General features: G+C 36.5%; 1 long non-coding RNA gene across 6 annotated transcripts in view; it reads left to right on the top strand.

Moving 5' to 3' along the window:
* Positions 1-19,536, top strand: part of LOC112541228 (uncharacterized) — a 100,643-nt gene that overhangs the window by 15,332 nt on the left and 65,775 nt on the right. For 4 of the 6 annotated variants that reach the window (XR_015794577.1, XR_015794578.1, XR_015794580.1 and 1 more), the window contains exons 2-3: positions 1,869-1,990; positions 6,154-6,298. The exons of 1 other annotated variant lie outside the window; for it this stretch is intronic. This is a non-coding gene — a long non-coding RNA (uncharacterized LOC112541228). The remainder of the gene's footprint in view (positions 1-1,868; positions 1,991-6,153; positions 6,299-19,536) is intronic. One more of the 6 variants, XR_015794579.1, reaches the window with a different exon arrangement.

Genomic DNA, 19,536 nt, shown 5'->3' with positions numbered 1-19,536 from the left:
CATAGGTAATGGTAGCTTATTCTTCCTCCAGTGATGCTTCAGGTGTATCTTGTGTCATTTCATCTCCCAACTTCCTCTGTAAACCAGGGGGACTCCTCAGATCCATGTCCAGAAAGAGTCCTCATGGGTAGAATTCAATCCAAGGTTGCTATTGCCTGCTCATTCCAATTAGCAACTAAGGTCTCGATTGAGCAGTGCAGAAGAACTTCAGGGACTTCTCCAACTTTCCTCTGGAACCCCACCAAGTACCTCAGGTGCCTGGGGTGGACCAATCAAATAGATCCTGAGTAATTCCTGAATCATTACTAGTAGCACTTGCCCATGAATTAGGCACATAAATGGTGGTCAGGAATACCATTAGACACACACGTACTGTTGCAGTGTATGGTGACAGATTACCATTTGTATACAAAAGCCACTACAGACTTTAAATTTATAAATGGAATATAGATTTGTACCTTGCTGGAAGGAATGTAGTGTGCTGGATTATTATAATTAATGATTGAATAAACATGCTTGTTTTGCATTGAAGTTCTCAGAAAAGGTATTCAAATGCCATGATGTGTCTATACCTACAAACATTAGAATCATGCAGACAATGGTGTTTTGTTTTTGTTTTTTTGGTGATACACTATGAAAGTGAAATGTGGACTTTGAAGAAGCAGAATATTGATACTTTTGAACTTAGGTGTTGGAGAAGATTCCTAAGAATACCACAGGTAGCCAAGAAAACAAGCAAATGGATCATGGAAGAAATCAATCCAGAATTCTCACTCGAGGTACAAATGACCTGGCTCCAGTGATCATATTTTGGAAACATTACATGAAGACCTAGTTCTCTTGAGACTCTATTATAGAGTCTATACTTCTAGAGAAGTATAGTCTAGAGTCTATACTTCTCTATTATAGAGAAGTCTATAATTCTATAGACTTCTATTATAATTCTATAAGAGGAAAAGAGGACAACAGCAGCAAGGTGGGTAGACTCAGTTACAGCAGCAATAGATGGACTATTGGAAGACCTAAAGGGCTGGATTAGGGACAGATTACCCTGGAAAAGGTCTATCTACTGTATGTGGTTGCTAACAATCAGCACTGATGTGATAGCACGTAAGCAAGCAAGCATGACTGTCATCTAATTGTACAGTCACACTGGGCTGCCTGTATATATTGCAGTCTCACTGGAAACAGTTCTTTTAGCAGTTTCAGTAAAACAAGAAATTGAAGAACCTACTCTTGACTCTAGCACCTTTGATTAATAGAAAAGACTCACCAATAGGCACAAAATATATATGCATGCATATGTTCTTTTGTAACTCAATGCTTGCTCCTGTATTATACTGTTTGTATATATTAATCATGTCTGAACTGAAGTACAAAATGTGACTAATGTTATTGCTCAGGGTTCAAAGGCTAGGGACATAATCAGAGTTATTACCTGTACTTACGTAGAATTCCTCCTAACAACAAACTTTATATGTTTTCCCCTGATATTTATAAGGATATTACAGGAATGTTTATTTTTAGGTGGCTTGATCCTTTTCTATTGTGTTTTCATTGCTGGGCATAAGAAAAAGCAGGCATCAGTGCAATAAAACAAAGAAGTCCAAGTACTGGATTTTTTGTCTGTCCATCCGGATAAACAATATTCAGAAATGACAGAAATAATTTAAGAGAAATGTGAATCTAGTTTTTTAAACTGTTTCCCCCCTCTTTTGTAGTAAAAGCAGAATGTTGCCGTCACTCTTAATAAGAGACTTTTGCTGAGCCACTAGGGAAACTTAAGAGGTATTAATTTTAGATGTAGATGGGGGTAGCTAGGATTTTATTTATTTTAGAGGTCAATACTAATGTTCTTTCCTCTGCAGCAGACATTTTACAGGATGATATGCCTCATTGCTTTTATTAAATTCAAGCTATGGATGAAACAACAATGTTATTAACCTCTAACACTGTTGAAAAGTTAAGAAAAACAGGTGGATAAACAAAGGTAAGTGACCCAGTTGTGTTCCCTTTCTGATGATGTTTGTGTAAAACATGTTTCAGCATTAGATTTAACAGTGTCTGGAAACACTTTTTATTTGATTTATTTCCATTTTTAACTTTCTCCTTTTCCAAACACTTGGAATGAATAACAATACATAAAAAGGTAAATACATCATAAAATAATACCTGCAATTAAGGTTATATTCTAATTACTGCATGCAAACAAAACAGAATATTTTTAAATTGTAAGAACATTAATCACAAAAAACTGGAATGAATGTATTCAAGAATGTTGCACTTTCATCAGTGGTCCAACCCAAACATTCTGCTTGTTTCAGATGGATCAAACAATTTCTCTGCTCCAAACTGGAGCAGATATAAAAAATCAAAATATTGTCATGTATAGGCCAGCTATTTAGATTTTCTAAAATGCTGGTGTCTCTGAATAATATAACAATGGCAACCCCTCCCCCCAACTTTGGACTTTAACAACAGTCCAGTTTGGAAGTTAAAGCTTTCCCATTTGAGAAAATTAATCTGAATTAATAAAATAGGTAATTTTGCATTTTATCTTTGTTGCCTAATTCTACAGATCTTGTTCACCAGCGCATCCGGTTTACACAATGAAAAACAGGAAGGGGAATCTAGCTTTGTAGATACTGAAGGGCCAGTCCTGCTCATATGTTGTTAAGGCAGATTAATATTGCAAAGAATTAATTTTCCAGATAACTTACAAGGCAAGCCACTTGTGATTAATAGGCTATTTCTGCACTCTCTTTCTCCTCCTCCTCTTGAACTGGATGGACTCCAAACCTCCATATCTACAGTATCTGGCAGTGTATATTGTGAGGGAATTTACACAAAAATCAGCTAATGACATTGTTTGTATCATTTAGTATTAAAAGTTCACTTGGAAGTCAATCTAAGTCCCATCATCAGGAAGGGGAAATGGTTGATTCCAGGGTGACTGGCAGCAGACTATTAATATCTCAGCCACAAACAATGAAAGATCATCACAGAATATCCATATGTTCAATAGGTAATTATTTCTTCTAAACAGTAACTGGAAGCAAGAACCATGGTTTTGTTGAAGTACTCTTAGTATGATCAGTCTATACATTCTATTCCAATATATGGGATATTGGGACTTATCCAAGTGCTCCATTGTATGTGTCTACCCTGAACAGCCCCCATCTCAAGGTATTGGGATCCTCCTCTGTAGATTCACAAATATCAGTAGGGGTTTTTTGCTTCTAATTTAAGTGTGACTATAATCTTGGAATCTCTTGAATTAGATAGGAATGTTATTGTGTAGCCCAGAGTATTTTAAACTGTCCTCTTTGTTAAGTGCACAGCAGAAAATGAGAGAGCTATTTAATGCACATTCTATACACTTATAGACAGCCTTATTTCAAGGCTTTCACTGACAGCCCAATTTTCAAGTACACCTTCTGCCACTGAAAACTCATTTGGTGATTTTGCCCAAGTTACAATTTCATACCTCAGCTTACCTCACAGAGTTGTGAGGAAAAATTGGAGGAGGAAGTCTTATGTTTGTTGCCTTGAGCAAAGAAAAGTAGATATATAAATCCGACTTTAAATAAATACAGAATGAAATAATCAAAAACTGGCAAGATTAGATAAAGGAATCTGTGTTGCTAGTGGAGTTGTACTGAGCTTGCCAGAAACTCATAGTCAAGCTCGAGAACAAACTATTAATTTTGTTATTACAGAAACATAGAAGAAACAAAAAGGAAAAGTTAAAGAGGTAGAGGCAATGGAATAATAAAACTTGATAATCAACTTTATCAAGTTTTATTTAAATAAGAGAGCCAGTTTAGTCTAATGGTTAAGGCACCAGGCTAGAAAGCAGGAGACTGTGAGTTCTAGTCCCACCTTAGCCATGAAAGCCGGCTGGGTGACTTTGGGCCAGTCACTCTCTCTCAGCCCAACTTACCTCCAGGGTTTTTGTTGTGGGGAAAATAGGAAGAGGAAGGAGTATTAGGTATGTTCACTGCCTTGAGTTATTTATAAAGATAATGAAGGCAGGATTAAAAAATTTTTTTTTAAACCCTTTAAATTCTTATATATAGTGATCCTTGGGAGACTTCCAGCATGCATAGAATCTTCAAATGAATAGGACAGGTGATGACTTATGTCTGGCCAGGGAGGAAGGTAAATAAATGTTCTACCAATCTGGGCATGGTACATTTGCAGGAAGCTTCTTTCCTCAGCTTTTGGATCTAGCCGTATAGACCTAGTTACCAAAAGATTGAGATAAGGTAAGATAATATCTAAATAAAAAGTTAGCTCTGGCAAAATCCTCTTCTTGGCAGCGGTTGGAAAGACACAAACATTCTTTCTATTCTAATATGGATGTTGGATTTTGTTACCAAGCATTTGATTGATTGATCATGTGGCATCAAGTTGTTGTCAGCTCTTAGCAACCATAGACTGATTTTCTCCAAGATGTCAACTGATTCATTGATTCAGGCACCAAAGTGAATCTTATTTACATTGTTGTTGTTGTTGTTGTTTAGTCGTTAAGTCGTGTCCGACTCTTCGTGACCCCATGAACCATATTGCGCCAGGCCTTCCTGTCCTTCACTGCCTCCCTGAGTTTGCTCAGTTTCATGCTCATTGCTTCAGTGATGCTATCTAACCATCTCATCCTCTGCCGTCCTCTTCTCCTTTTGCCTTCAATCTTTCCCAGCATCAGGGTCTTCTCCAAAGAGATCTCTCTTCGCATTAGGTGATCAAAGTATCTGAGCTTGAGCTTCATTATCAATCCTTCCAATGAGCAATCAGGGTTGATATTTACATATCTACTTTATATACCTGATAAAATTGATTTGGATGTATTTCAATAGATTTTAATGATGAAATCAGTCATCCCTCCCAAACTCTTATTACTGATTAGATCCAGAATCTGTTAGGATAAATTCACTGAATTAAATGGTATTACTTTAGTCCCCATTGATTATTTTCAATGTTACTGCTTTAAATTTAATTTAATCTGAATCCAACTCATTATGTTTGGAAAATGTTAATGTTTATTAATGATCTTAAGACATAAATATGATTGAAAGAAATAAATGTGAAAGCATTATTTAAAGGTTTTCCACTATAATTCTTCTGGGTAGTGATTATGTTATTGCTCCACTTGCTTATATTATATATTATAATGTTTTCTGGTCACATTATGCTTACTAAGCATATTTACAAGTAAACTCTAACACAGTTATGAAGCACTAAGCAAAGGAAGCCTTGCTTTTTCAATGATAAAGCCAGTCCTTTGGTATGACCTTCTATTGTAGATTCAGCTGAAATTCAAAAGCTTAGGACAGAACTTGTCCAGAGGGCTTTTTGGGCCTGATGCCATATATTGTGTTTGGTTTAATTTGTTTTATTCTTATGTTTTTACATTTTATTGTATTTCCTTATCTTATTACCTACCAAGAGTTCTATGATTATAGTGGCCTACACATTTGATTAAATAAATAAACAAACAAATAATATATTGTTTTTACTGAGCTGGGATAGTAAATTAATTAACTATGCTTGGCTAACTATAGTAGTATGATCCTTAACAGAATATTTGAAGCATTCAAATTGCTCTTTAACATTGCTACCCAGACTGTTATAATGAAGGCTTAACAAACAAACAAACAGAAAAGAAAGAAGACGACAGATTTAATTCGTAGGAGTTTGATTCCCTGTTCTAAACATGTTAATATACAGTATTTCTTCCCCTCCTTCCCCTCCCCCTTGCAGGCCTTTGTATGTTGAGCCTGTGATTGTTCAAATGCCCCAGCAGGAGATTCAGAGATTGCAAGAAGGAGAAAAAGGAAAAGAAAAAAAAAAGTTTGGAACAAATTTGCATTAGTTCAAGGGCAATGTTAAGCATTTTTCAGATGGTTTATTGCTATTCTTGTACTGTTTAAGCTGTCTTTTATGTCAAAAGTTCTTTCCTGCTTACAAATCATCAGGAAGAATTCCGGCCACCATGCTGTTTGCATAAGCTCCTGCAGGGGCTCTGGCCCTTTGATCAGCAATATAGTTGGCAATCGAGTTAAGAATAGGAAGCTGCTGTGATAAGCCTCAGTTCTGACAGTAGACCAGCTTTCCTGTTTCTCCCCTAACTTTGTTCTCCTCTTTTGTGCTAAGGAACATACCATCTCAATACACAAGGAGCAGTTTTGAGGAAGAGTGCAGTTTAAAGGAACTGGCAGATCATGGAATGTGAATCAGCTTGTTACAATGTGTGGCCCACCTTTCCAATAATAAATGGAGAAAGAAAGCACAAAAGAAGGTATATGCTTATCTTTCTATCCATTTTCAAGTTTGAATAGCAGATTACTGGCAGAGCACAATTTTTAACCATCCTGCTAAGAATTTCTTCCTTTTTAAAATTTGACGTTTTCTTTAAAACCTGCAGAATCTGTCTTAATGGACAAAACAAACAGTTGAACTCAACAGGGGGACCTTCACTGATTTCTGTGGATATAGTGGCGGCCTCATATGCACAAGCTGTCAATTTAACCTACAATAGCAAGTCATATATTAATCAGGTTTTGAGTCATCCAGTCATTCAACATGTGAAACCAGGGATAGGGTGAATACTCAAATTAGCTATGGCCTCCACATTTCTGTTTAGTTAGCAGATTTTTAAAATTAATTTTTAATGTTTAAATTTGCTTTAAGGTACAGAAGTAAATGGAAAAAAGATACAAAATAGGAAAAAAAAAACAAAAAGGAGAAAATATTTTTAAAAAGAGTAAAGGACAAAAACACATACATACAGAAAACAGCTGAGTTTTTAAGCACAGCATTAAAAGAGTAATATTAATCATAAATTCAGAATGAGTTGTGTATGCTGCAGACTCAAGCTTCTTATTAAATTGTTGCAAAATGTTTAAATTTTTAGGTATTTTTTTGGAGGTCTTGAAAGAGTTTACCCTATTTTACAAAGAACAGTGTGATCATTTTGCTTTCCTACTACCATGGGTGTTGGTGTTAAAAGCTATTGGTATACCAGAAGAATCAATAGGATTATACCCTCTTTGTTCATCTCCTAGCATAGTTTATTCACAGGTTGATCAAAGCAGTATTAGGCACAAAACTAGTTTGGAAGTTAGACAGATTAAGGATTCAGGCCAGAATGTGGACAACCTTGCCCCTTCTGGATGCTTTAGACTTCAATTATAGAGAAGCAAGCTATGTTTGAAATAAAATTCCAGACCTCACGTCGGTTCCATAAAGAATTCCAGCTCCATCTAAGATGCAGGATGATTGTTTCCTTTAGCCAGACTAGTTGTTTTGCTCTGTCTATTGCTGCTCTTTACTTAGAAACCAGTCCCACCTTGCTTTCATCTTGCAAGAAGTTTCAGGGTCATGTCCATGGGTAGTTCAGCTTTTCTTTCATAGGAAGAAGTCATATTCTTTTTCTGGGTTCCATCATGCTGATGATAAGAAATAGAAAAAGAGGCAAATTATGAACCTTACTGGAATCTGCTCTGTTCCAGAGAAGAATGTGTTGAACTTGGCAGGTCTCCAAGGGTGACTGGCACTGTGGAGAAAGGTGAACTGCATTGCCCATGCTTTCTTGGTGGTATTGTGAGAGGACAGTGGAGCAGCAGCAATGTGGAAACTGCTATATGGAGCAGTTTCATAGAGGAGGGTGACATGACAGAATGGTTTGCGTTTCAGCTGTTGGTTGCAGTGCTACAAGAGAAGCAGAGGGAAGCAGAGGAAGGACTGGGGAATATAGTCTATTGGAAGTAGAGAGTAGTTGGGAGAAGTAAAGATGAGATTACTTGGTGTGGAGAGGTTGTGCTGTGAACTGTTACATTGGAGCATTGAAACCTGGGAACCAGCAATAGTCCTTAAGACAGAGGTTAGCTAGAGGGCAGATTCTGACAGGCCTTGTTCAGAATGTGAGAACAGAAAGAAGGGACATGTCTATATTCTGTTTTCCTGATGACACCTGGCAAGTGGTGAAGAGGGTCCCCCCAAATGGGAGAATTGTATGTGCATGTGTTAAGGAATTGTGAGAGGTGAATGGGCAGCAGGATGCACAGCCTGAGAAAGGTCTTGAAGATTTTTCCATATTAGATTGGAAGGATTAGTGAAGTTGGTAGATTGGGTTGTGAAGTGACCTGAATAACTGTATATGTTCAGTAGGGGCAGTAGGTTGTGGTTGCTAGGGGTGGGAATGATTGGTGTTTGTAGATGTGTGTTCTGTCTGCTAGAATGCTCTGTATATGACAATCAGTGTTGGTGGAATGTGATGATTGACAAAGGTTGGGTGGGATGGTAGAGGGGAATAGGCTGGAATAGACACCAAGGAAGAGAAGATGGTTCTTTCATTGAGATTGCTATGAGATGATGTGGCAGGAGCATAGCATTGGGGAATGATAAGAATGGAAACTTGGTGGAAACTTCTCCTCCCAAGATTCATTTTGTGATGTCCTGCAGTCATCACAACTCTATATCTGGGAAGGAGGGATTGTTGTATTCATATGAAACTTCATTGCAGTGACCAGTAGTGTTGTCATGGAGGTAGCTGGTTGCAAGTACTTGTTTGTGAAGTTGGACTGCATAGACAAGCTAAGGCTATTGCTGGTTTACTGACTGATCAGCTACTTAGAAACTGCCTTTCACAAATTGCTGGACTTTGTCTTGGGAATGGTGCTAATATCTCTGGAGTTGTTGATCTTGGAGGACTTGAGTCTCCATGCCCTGGAAGAGGAGTCTGGGCTTGCTACTGAATGTATGACTTCCATGGACTTGTTCCAGGTAATGGCAGCTGTGATGCATGTAGATGGGCATGTGCTTGATCTGGAGAACATTGACATCTATCCTGTGTCTCGGTTAGATCACACTGTAAACAAGTAGTGAATTATTGACACTGCAAACCTCTAGGTGGACAATATATTAGAATGGTCAACCCAAGGTGACTAATAACCCCACTTTCCAGATACTTTCCCAACAATTTAGTGGGCAGTACCTAGATTACTGGAATATGGGGATGACCAGACTGCTGGATGAGATTGCTCCTGTGTGGCCAGAAAACAACTTGTTTTACTAAGAGCTCAAGAAGTTGAAACAATTCAAAAGATACCTGGAACAATAATGGCCTAAAATGAAAACTGGACATGACCAAGCACTGACAGGAGCTACTTGAGCTTACTCTGTGGTAATAGAAATAGTGAAGCATCAATTATTCTCTATGCTTCTTACATCTGGGAATTCCCACCTGGGAACCATATTCATAGTTACCCAGACCCTTTTAGAGAAGATAGGCAAGATACGATATCTGCAGGCTGACCGAATGAGTTTGCGGGTTTCCTTTATAGATAAAGTTACTTGTATTTACAATGGTTTGGATTCTGCCTGTAATGCATAATAAGCAAGGTTTGTGCCAGCGACTTATACAACAAACTGATAGGTTCAATTTGTAACACCTTTTTAAAATAATTTTTTAAAAAAGTTTTAAAAAGAAAGATAAAAGCTAATGCGAACTAATATAAAATAAGAAAGAAAAAAGAAAAAGAAAGAAATCAAAGAGAAAGCTAAAAGTGCAAGAAAGGGGGAAAAAAGTAAAAGAAAAATAGAAAAGAAAGAAAAAAGATACAAAGAAGTGGCTTCCAATCTTCTTTACAGCAGTTATAAGTACAATTATAAATTTACCTCTTTCTCTAAAGTTACAACATGTCTCTCTTCTTTCAGTAATCTGTCCTGTCTAATCATGAAAACCATAAATCATAACTTCATTTTTTTTCCCCACAAAAAAGGGGAAACAAAAGGGATTTCCATAAGGGGTTTCCAGTCAGCAATAAACGTCGATATTGTCTTTTCTCTAATCAAAGAAGTCAATCTGGCCATCTCAGCAAGTTCCATCATCTTCACCAACCATTCCTCCATTGTAGGTATTGCTGAGTCTTTCCATCTTTGTGCATAGAATAATCTTGCTCTCGTTATCATATACAAAAACAAAGTTCCATGACTTTTTTCCAACTGTTTGTCCATCAATCCCAAAAGAAAGACCTCTTGTCTCAATTTTATATTAATCTTTAAAATCCTTTGAATCAATGAACCGTATATTAATCTTTAAAATCTTTTGAATCACTGTTGAATCACACTGGTTCAGAGGATTTTAAAGATTTTTTTACACATCTACCAAGCATGATAAAATGTCCCTTCTTGTTGTTCCCATTTCTAACATGAATTTAAAGTGCCTTTATACGTTCTAGACAATTTTCCTGGTGACATATACCAACAGTACATCACTTTATAAAAATTCTCTTTAAGATTATAACATAGTGTAAATTTCACTCCTTTCAACCACATATTTTTCCATTGTTCCATCTGTATATTATAACCAAAATTTTTAGTCCACTTAATCATATGTTCTTTCACTTGTTCTTCTGTTTCAAATTTCAATAAAAGTTTATACAATTTAGCAATTACATGTTCATCATTTGTACATAATTCCATTTCAAACTCAGTCTTACAGTGTTCAAAACCATAATTTTTTTTGTCTATTTTAAATCTTTCTAAACTGTAGATAAGAAAACCATTGGCAACTATGTCCCCCTGCCATCAGTTCTTCTCTTGATTTTATTTTGTGTTCCCCGTGACAAAATTCTAGTATCTCGTGATAAGTTAGTCACTTGTGTTTCCTATTGTTTCTCATCTATAAAATGCTTCTTGTGGTGAGAGTGACAAAGGTGTTTTCATGGATAACCTGGATTTGTATCTATTCCATATTCTCAATATGGCATGTCTAACATAATGATTTTTAAAATCCACATTAACCTCGACTGTGTCGTACCACAAGTATCTATGCCACCCAAATATCAGGTCATGCCCTTCTAACTCCAAAAGTCTTCTATTTTTCAGCAGCATCCACTCTTTTATCCAAACCAAACAATAAGCTGCAAAATACAACTTCAAATCAGGTAAACTCAATCCTGCTCTTTCCTTTGCATCTTGTAATACCTTATATTTAACTTATGTTTTTTTTTCCCTGCCACACAAATTTAGATATATCCTTTTGCCGTTGTTGAAATGGTGCATCAATTGTCAAAACAGGTATTGTCTGAAGCAAAAACATAATTCTAGGCAGGATATTCATTTTTATCACAGAGATTCTCCCCATCAATGACAATTGTAGTTTCTTCCATCTTAACATGTCTTTTTAAACTTCATTCCATGTCTTAACATAGTTATTTTGAAATAACATGCAATTCATATCTGCCATAGTGCTACCCAAATATTTTACTTTAATTCCAATTTATTCAAAAGCACTCTAAAATCTTTCCAAAAAAAAATCTATCTCCTTTATCTGTTTTAAACTTTCTTACATCCACTACTTATTAGTCTCTTTGGCAAAAGTTTTTAAAACTTTAAAACTCTTCCCCCCCCTCCCCTTTTTAGTCTGGAAAGAATGTTGACTCACCAAATGGAATTCTCTTATCCTGCCACTCAGCAAATCTCTTTAGCTGTAAATTAATTACATCCAAACGTGTTTAAGAAAGTGAGACTTGTGCAAACCTTGTGTCCATATAGGCTGCATCACAGCTGTGAGCTTGGTTGAAATCCCTTGGCTCCCAGCTGCTCAATTCACAAGTTGGCTGCAAAAAACTCAGTTCCTGCAGTCTACTCACAAGGAACAATCATCTGGAGTGCAAGTGGGTGATCTCATGATCTCTCCTTTATCTGAAAAGACACTGCCGGCCAAATTGGCCATCTGGCCGCCGATCTCCACTGCAATGCCATCCCTGCTCCTTCGGGGACATCAGGTCCACCATAGATTCTCACCTGGAAGCCGTCCAATTTGTAACACATTCTGACAGATGAGCAGGTGGGTTTCAGAGCTGGATACTCAATTTTTGACCATAACCTTATATGGTAGCAACTAATAAAAAATATTCATCCAACCCAGGTCTGCATTATATACAGCATTTATTGATTTCATGCCTCTGATCTTATATCCAGAACAAAGTTGTGGGGCAAACTAAAATACTATTAGACAGCTACTTCTGCCAAGAACTCTAGGATAAAAGTTTGCTGTTGTATGCAAGGCCATTGCAATGAATATATTTAACAGCCCAAAAAGGAATAAGACATGGATGCATCTTGGCTGCCTTGCTGTTCTTGACTCTTTTGTGACCACAGTAAGTAACTCAGAGCACTAGCCCACCAAATTAAGCACATTGCAATCTTATTGTATGTAGATGATGTAATGTTCCTGTCACAAACATCAGCTGCACTAAAATAAGCTGTTAGCCACTTGTTGGTCTAAAGAAGCACTGGATATCAACTATACAAAAACAAAGATCCTAATTTTTGCAAAGTGACCTAGAATGCATGCCTGGTGGCTAAAAGGCCAGACAAGAGAGCAAATTAAAATCTTTAAATATTTGGGCCCAGTTGTTTATAACAGATACAAGGCACATCAACATTATATAATTCAAAGTGTGCAAAAATCAGTGGCAGCAATACAAACCTTTCATTTTGCCAGAGGGGCACAGTATATTCCAACAGTACTAAAATTATCTTTGGCTAAGGCACATAATACAACTTTTGTTTGGAGCCCAGTTGAGACTACTGTATATAATCCTTTTACCCCTCTTGAAAGGGTTCAATCTAAATTCTTAAGAAATATATTGCAGGTGGCTCTGTGTGTATCTAACATTGTAGTAAGGAGATGGACACATGAATCTGTATTATTGCCCGCTGGCTAAAGTTATGTTTTTATTTTTCAGAAGGTCTAGGCACTTTCGCTGTGGTGAATAACTATGAATCAACATGTGAAAGTTCATTAGATCATTGAATCATTCTAGGGCCAAAGGTCCACTAAATAAAAGCACCCTAAGGATGATCCTCAGAACAGGAATGGGGGCCAAATACACCACTGGGGAAATCATATCACATAATGGGAGTAGGGCTGTGACCTAGTGCACACTCCCTCGATTTCCTATGAAGTCCAGAGGAAACTCTTCCTTAATTTCAAACCAGATAGGCAGAATCATACTTGGCAAAGTACTTCCTGAGATATTCTATGCCATATAGGGCTTTATACTGTAGATGAGTTGGGCCTGGAAGCCTACTGGCAATGAATGCAGCAACTGTGGAATAGACGTTATTCTATAGCATCAGGTCTCCCAGCTAATAGTAGACCATCGCATTCTATACAGGTAGTCCTCATTAAACAACCAGTAACTGTTCAAACTTACAACAGTGCTGAACAAGTGGTGCTTACAACTGGTCCTTGTACTTACATTGATTGTAGTGACCCTACAGTCATGAGATCACCATTTGCAACCTTCTTTGCCAGCTTCCTATAAGCAAAGTCAGTGGGAAAGCCTGCAGGAGGTTGTAAATAGCGACCATGTGATGTCCTCACTTAACAACCCATGGTGATTTGCTTAACAACAGCAATGGGAAGTGCCAGAATTTCCATCACTAAGCAGCACAGTCAGTGACATTGTGCTTTATGATTGCATCGCTTAGTGATGGAAATTCCTATTCCAATTACTATTGGTAAGTGAGGAGTACCTGTACTATTTGCAGCTTCTGAATCATCATCAAAAGCAGTCTAACACAGGACACACTGGAGCATACTTCAGTCATGTTACGGTCAGAATATAAGTTAGTGTCACCAAGCACTGTGGTTGAATTAGGCCTGTAACTAGTGCATCAGTCAAAGCTAGGCAAAAGCACCTCTGATCACAGTCTTTATGTGCTGATCTAGCAGGAGCTGTAAGTTTTGAACGTCCTCCAAGTCACAGACCAGCTCTTTGGGGGGAAATTCAATTCCATCAAGAACTAAGATAGAGGCTGATGTTAAGAGATGGCCCTGCCATAAAGGTATGGCAACTTCATTTTGCTAGTGTTTAATCGGAGATTGTTTCTCCCCATCCAACCTCTAACCACTTCCAGATATTCAGGATATCTTCAGAATCTCCATTTCAGCAGGGGAGGTAATGTATAGCTGGTAGGCAATCCAGTATACTTTATTGATGACATCTCAACCTAAAGCAACAGATGACCTTTCCCAGTGGTTTCATATACATATTAAATAAAATGGGGAAAAGACTGAACTCTGGGACATCTTACTTTGGAGCACCCAAAGACTTGACATTTGGTATCAAATGCTGCTTTTGGCATTCTGTTAAGGGCCACCTGTCAGCAGTTACTGTAGGAAATATCTTGATCTGGACTTTATTATTGGCTCTTCTATTTGGGCAGTCCTGCTTAGTTCTGCATGTGTTGCTTTCAGTTATTATTCCTCCTTGCTTTTCCTGGGCTCAGCCATGATGAATATTTCTTACATTTCATCAGGCATGCACTAATACCCAAAGGAATTACATTTTATGGCACCCGTTTTGCTTTAAGATGCAGCAACTGGGAAAGTACTCAGAACATTTTGTATATCAAATAAAGAAAAAAGAAATGTAATTCACACACACTCCATTTGCACAACCACTTGGAAATGCATGTTTATAGTATTAGTCTTTAAATCTTCACATAGACTGATGCTAATGCAACTGTCCCTTGTAAATTATGAGTTCTAAATGTTCATGTGATGAAACATATAAATAAATAATCATGTATCTCTAGACAGAATATTATTTTTGTCTTCCAAATTTTGCTACCGAGATGAGAAATGCAATTGTCAATGGGATTAGGATCTGTAGCAGGACAAATTCCTGTCTGCCTGTTCTTGGAATTAAATACATCTGGTTTCTACTGTTGGAAAAAAGTGTGGTATTGGCAGTTATGACTTTTAAAATGCAAAACAGCTCATATATAGAAGAAATGAAATACTTAGTCTTTTGCTTGTTCAGTGTCAGGAAAAATGTAACCTAAATATCGCAAATTATTTGAGTTACAAGAGATTATAGTTTAAAACTATCTGTGAATAATCTGCCATGTTCATCTCTGTTCATTTAATATGGGATTATTTTTATTAAGTGCTTCAGAAAATAAGAACAGCCCTGCTCATCTTAGGTCAAAGCCCATCTTAATTCAGCATTGTGTGTCTCACAGTGACCATCTGATCCGTATGATTAGAAACGGGAGACTGAGGGTGAAGGAACTTTTTATCATCTTTGGTGGACCTGCAAAAAGGCTAAAAAATTTTGGGATCAGATATGTACTGCTATTCAAAAGATTCTTAAAGTGAGCATTAAAAAAAAACCAGAACTGTTTTTGGATTTGATGGAGAAAGGATTGGAGAAACAACATGGAAATTTGCTTTTGTATATGATCACAGCTGCAAGTTTGTTATATCCACAAAGATGGAAGGATCCACAAATACCTACAGTGGAAGAATGGATCATTAAATTAATGGATTTGGCTCAAATGATGAAATTAACACCGTTAATAAGAGATAAACACTGTTTCTAAATTCGTCTCCTTATTGCAACCCTTCTTAGATTACGTGCTTGTGTGGGAAAAAAATGAAGCTTTGATTGTGGGTTTTAATGATTAGATTGTTTGTGTTGATAGAAATAATGTGAATTTGGATTAATTAATGGTAAGAGATTAACTTTCTTTTAATTTGTATTTATATCTGTATTGGAGATAGTTGGAAGTCATTTTCTGTTTCATCTTTCTATCTTTCACTATTTTAGTTTTTGCCTTTTTTCTTTTAGTTCTATTCTCTTTCTTTGCTATACTCTCTGTTTTGTATTTTAATTGTACTTTCTACATACTACAATAAAAGTTAAAAAAAAAAACAGAAACAGGAGACCAAGACAATCCATCCATAGTTTTGCTGATATAACAGTAAGGACGACAAGCTTTATATTGTTCTCCTGCAGCTGATATTTGGAAACATGCTGCCCTTGACCTGGAGGTAACACTAAAGTTTAAAACTAATAGCTGTTGATAGACCTGCCGTTCGTGAATTCATCAAATGCTCTTTACAACCATCCATTGTTAGTGGTCATCACTGTGTCTTGCGGTAATGAATTTCACAGGTTAAATATGTGCAGTGTGAATAGGACTGCAGAAATTTGAATGACTACTAGCTGACAGCAGACAGACAACACTCTCTTTCCTGTCACTTACAGGTTATCCAGACTGTTGTGCCTATTGGTGAAGAAATGCTTTCTTTTATCTGTTCTAAATTTCCTTCCAATAAATAAATAGGGATCCAGAACCTGCAACCCTCAGGATATTATTAGCTACTTTTCCCATTATCCTGAACTATTGAACATGCAACCCAAAAATTTGGGTAGAGGAAATGCATCATTGACCCTGCTCTTTGAATTACAATATCTTTGTTTCCCCTTAATGAATTAGGGAAACCATAATTTCTAAATCACATAGCTTCAAAATATATTCTGGATGTACATTGTTTTACTTAAAATCTATGCTTTTCAAGCCAATTTCCTTCCTTTCTTAAGAAATGCATGTTTCCTGGAATAAATCAAGAGGAACTATCTTGGACATAAGGTCCTGTAGTGTAGAGCCAAGTAAGACTTTGATTTATTGCCTTTTATTTGGAGGAAACAATTACTCAACTATGCATTTTTGTTAATGAAGAAATTAGTATTTGATGAGAAAGGAGATCTTAAGGTCTATAAATAATGCAACCTTTATTAACTACATAGTTAATTTTACACAGAGAAAGACACGCACATGCAAGTTCATGAATAACAAGGATCTGCTTACAATACTGGAAGAATCTGGTAAAAGTCTTGGTAAGAATATATACTCCTATTAAATCTTTTAGTGGGTACCTTTGTGTTGTGAAATGGACTGATTGCTTGTACTGCAGAAACAGTAGTAATCATTGTTTCAGTTAGTGTCAGGGATAAGAAATAAGAAAAGAAATACCAGTTGCTTCTATAGAGGGCTGGCTTCTCCTATGCTGGTTCTGTCTATGCTTGGACAGGGTAGTTCTTCATTTTAGATTCAGTCCCCGCAGGGACAATGAAGATATTTTTGGAATGCCAGGTCATTATATAACTGACCCAGACATTATCTGAAAAGACAGGATGCCTAAAGCCAGCTAAGTGGGTCCCCAAAAGCTGCTTAAGTGTGCCTTATCTCAGACCTGGTAATTGGCTCTCTCCTGCCAGTACAGTTCGGTTAAATGTGGGATGGAGGGGAACCACTGTTAGGGGTTGTAGTTTATTATTAGGTGAGGAAGTGAATGGACACCTCCAGCTGTCATTAATCAGCCATGGAGCCTGGCTGGAGCCAAGGGAGAAGCCTGTGGGTGTGTTCCACTGAATGGTAGGGAAACACAACGAGACAAAGACAAATGCTTTTCAGCCTAGCAGCACTAAACTCTGCCCTTTCGCAGACCTTAACATGCATGTTAAAATTGATTTAATCTGTTTACCCCTTCAGCCTAGGTGTCCATTTCCCTCGAGGACTGACAGTTTTATGTGTTGCTACCATGTTATTATATGTTACTGTTCTACCAGTTGCTACAAGCTATAGAGTTTCAAGAGGAAATATAAAATATTTGCTTCTAGACATAAAGGAGGATCTGGTGGTTCTGGTGGTGTATGAATCTAATTCATTTCTCTCTCCCTCTATTAAAGAGGACACAACACGTGTTAAGTATGACATGATTTCCTCTTTTTATTTTCAGCTGCTTGCTATTCCTTTTTTAAAAACCACTTTTATTTTAAAAGGCCTTGAGAAAGATTGAGAAACACATCTGTCAGGTGATGTAAGTGTCTGGCTTATAATTCTTCCTCTTTGGTTTACAAACAAGAACTTTCTTCATGTCTGTGGAATGCTGACTTCAAGTCTGCTGTAGGTGTGTGTTTGCTTCTCATCCAAAAGTGAACACAAGTAGCAAATCACGGGTTGATTTGGCTTGTAAACATCCTTTAACTGTATTTTTTTCTCTGCTTCTGGGGCAGAAGGATACATAGAATGGGACTGAAAACAATGTGTCTACTTGAAAATTATCTGTTACATTACAAAACAAGAACGAGATAGAATTAAATGGAATAAATAGTTTATTTAGAATAGATTTGTTCTGTTTTCCCTCTTGTTATCTCTTACAACTTACATATATCCTAAAAACTTCACTCAGAAAACCTTCAGGTAACTTTGAGAAGAGTAATAATACAGTAAATTAATCAACAAGATGAGAAACTGAGAAAACCGTATTTTATCTGAGAAGGAAAATTCACAGATAGATGTGTTGACATCACAATCCAAGTAATGTATTTTTTTTTTTGCTAATTTCTTAATTTCTGAGATGAAATAAATTGGCTCAATTGCCAAATGCAGCTGATGTCATAGGATCACAGAAATCTGGAGATCCTTTTGAACTGGCGAAGAATCCTTCTGTGGGAATGCTGCTAAGTCCAGTTTAAAATGTTGGTATTAGCCCCTAAAATGTTTAGTCTTTCACATAACATGGCATGAGACCACGCCATGAAAGACTGCGTTTTCTGATATAGGTAAATTCTTTATCAGTTTTAATCTGTTTGTGAAATGATCTAGGTGATTACTAGGAAGGCCTTTGGTGATGGCATTTCAGTTACTGGAATTGTAGAATTGGAGTGTGAGTTTTAATTTGAGTTTTAATTGGAGTGTGAGTTTTAATTTGCCAACTGTTTTATTCTGCTTCTGGCAGATGAAATATTTTGTTGGTTTGCTAGATTTATATGCCATATATTCTATTAACATGCATTAATTCTTTCCAGGTGACATAGATTTGACAAATATGAACATTTTTATGTCATGATAATGTAAGAAGCCATAATTGTCTGTTCCTTTTTTAACAGTATTTTTATTAAAGATTACAATTACAACAATAAAAACTAATACAAACTAAAAAAGAATTAAAAGTAAAAGTAAATGGTGTAGAAAAGAAAGAAGAAAAAAGAGAAAAGAGAAAGAGAAATAGAAAGAAAAAATAAGAATATAGTAAAGAAAAAAAAAATGAAGTGATTTCCCCCTTCATCACAAGTATAAACAATTTTAGTAATTTATCACCTTCTCTTAAAATACAACAAATGATGTCTCCTTCCCATATCCCATCTCTTATCTATAAACAAATCCATAAAATTTCAGTCCTGATGCCAGCAAAAGGCCACTAAAGGTTACCAGTCATAACAACATATCTATTTTAACCTTGATCAAATAAAACAACTTTATATTCCTTCCTTTTACTACTAACAATCTTGATCTTTAGTCCCTTCAAATAATGTCATAGAACTTGATTTCTTTTCATTTTTTCTTTGTCCCTTCTCACAAAATTCTTCAAAGCTTTTACAAGCCTTTTTTGTAAATCAAATATAGGAAAATTATCCAGGTCCCTCTCTTGGTTTGTTATTTGTATATTCCTTTTACTTATTAAGACATCAACCAGTTTCTTTTTTATGTCCAGTGTAGCACCTTTTTCCATATCATTCTTGTAGCCTGTCATTTTTAAATCTACTTTCAAATCAGTATTAATCTTGTCAGGTAGAACTTGTTCCTCTTCCATAGCATCTTTTACACACAGTTTATCTATATATAGGTATCTATATATCTAACTCTTAAAATTAACTTCTGGGT

Source organism: Python bivittatus, unplaced genomic scaffold (genome assembly GCF_059951505.1).
Source record: "Python bivittatus isolate LINGU-HERP-01145 unplaced genomic scaffold, Pbiv_v1 ctg000070_np1212, whole genome shotgun sequence".
NCBI lineage: Eukaryota > Metazoa > Chordata > Lepidosauria > Squamata > Pythonidae > Python > Python bivittatus.
Note: the sequence above shows the minus strand (reverse complement) of the source record. Positions and strands in the feature narration are given on the sequence as shown.